This window comes from Myotis myotis, unplaced genomic scaffold, assembly GCF_014108235.1.
Source record: "Myotis myotis isolate mMyoMyo1 unplaced genomic scaffold, mMyoMyo1.p scaffold_m19_p_6, whole genome shotgun sequence".
NCBI lineage: Eukaryota > Metazoa > Chordata > Mammalia > Chiroptera > Vespertilionidae > Myotis > Myotis myotis.
Window position 1 is genome coordinate 86495007 of NW_023416368.1, and position 2030 is coordinate 86497036.

The window sequence follows — 2030 nt, forward strand, 5'->3', positions numbered from 1 at the left end:
AGGACCCTGCAAAACCGAATGCAACCCATAGGGTGTTACTCACCATTTAGGGGCGCTCCTTGGAGAACTTGAGAGACTTCACTAAAAAAAACAACACAGCCTTTAATGGATACCCCAACCTTGCCCAGGGTCTCAGAGGGGCTCGTGGGTCTTTGGGAATCCCTGAGGGTCCTAGGGACCCCAGCTTTAGGTCCAGGTTGCAGTGGGGGTGCGGGAGGTCTACCTGGGAAGGGGAGGGGCCTCTTGTCCCCAGGTCCCTCTGGTCCCACGCAGCCTTTAGAAAAGGACTGCTCTCCTCCTGTGGGTGCTCAGGCAAACCACTTTGTCGTTCTGTTTTCTCGGAGGTCACGGTAGGGCACGGGCACCCATCAAACCTGTGCCCTGAGCTTTGGGGGCCCTCAAGGATAGGGCCGGGCTGGCTCCCTCTCCAGATGGTAGCTCATCAAGAGGGAGTCAGGCAGATCTAGCCACCCACCACCCTCCCTCCCCGCAGTTGGCATTTAGTTCCTGCCCTTCCTGGCTGTGTGACCTTGGGCAGGGTACTGAAACTCTCTGAGCCTTGTCTCCTGTCTATAAAATGGGGTCAGGGATACCACCTGCCTTGCCGAGTGGCGATGGCGATTAAATGTGATCATTCTGATAAAGGGCTCAGCCCTCAGTAGGCACCAGGGGCATGTCAACATGATGGGATGCCTCCACCCTCTACTCGCATGGAGCCCACTCGCCCACTCTCACGCTGCCCAGGGCACCTTAGGACTCAGCTGTCAGGCCACGGGCAGCATGGCCGACTAACAGCTGAATTTGGCCTGTGTATTGGGTGGCTGAGTCACATCCCCAAATTGCATCTTCATTGGTGCATTTCCGAAGGTCGTCTGCGGGCCCCCGCCCCCTCCTGGTCCTGTCTGCCAGGCCACCCAACTCTCCTGCCTGTGCCCCCAGAACCCCCAGCAAGGATTTGCGCTTTCAGGAAGAATGGTGAGAGGGATGCCTGGGGTTTCCTATTCTCCCAGGCAAGGGCAGGGTCTGGGGCTGCTGTGCTGACAAGCTCCCAGACCCGCCTAGCAGCCAAAAGCCCGTAGGGTGGCAGGCAGGAGGAGCGTAGCACCCCAGTGTTTGTGAGACACACACAGAGAGATCAGGGCCAAGGTCAGCCTATGAACTATGAAATGCAAAGCTTGCAGAAGGCCAGGCTTATAAACTGTGATATATCGGGCCCACGTGAGAGGCCAGGCCTTATAAATTGCGGAGTGTCCGGCCAAAGGTGGCCACAGCCCGGTTGATGTGATGGGTGGTAGTGGTGAGGGAGGAACATGTTCTAAGACCCATGAGGTCACTCGCCGTGGAAGGAATGTTTCTTGCACTTCTGTGTGCTGGTACCAGCATCTGGGGACACCCAGTGAGCAGGACATACCCAGTCTGGGGGCACCGGACAAGGACACAGTGGCCCTGTGATGCTTGGGCTCTGGTGAAGGTCGCCTCTGCCCTGCCCAGCAGCATGGCTTATCTTGGCGAGTCCTGACATGACAGTTTCTGCACCTGTCACCCCCGGAGCATGGTTTCAGGGCCCGGGAGATGTCCTGTCTGTGCCCACAGTCCCTCTCCCAGTCCCCCAGTGCATGCTGGCTTAGCCTTTTCAAAGGGGACCACACTTGGCACACGGCTGCCAGGCTTGTTGGGAGAATTTCAACCAGGCAGCGTGGTCCAGAATCTGCCCTTAAGGAGATAGTCCCATCACAGCATAGTGCCTCAGTTTCCCCATCTATAAAACTGGCCAAATCCCGGGACCCCCTTCTTGGGGATATTTCGAAGATTTAAGAGAAAATTTGTGTGAAATACAGAGACTAGTATGTAATAGATCGGGGGTGGGGAATGTCCGGGGTAGGGAACAGCCTTATACACTGTGAAGTGCTGGGCCTGCAGGAGACCAGCCCATATAAACTGTGCAGATGGTTAAGGAACATCGGCCGGGTGACAGCAGGGGGCGTGCAAGGTTTAGAGAGTCGGCTGGGGTGGGTCTGCCAAGTCAGAAC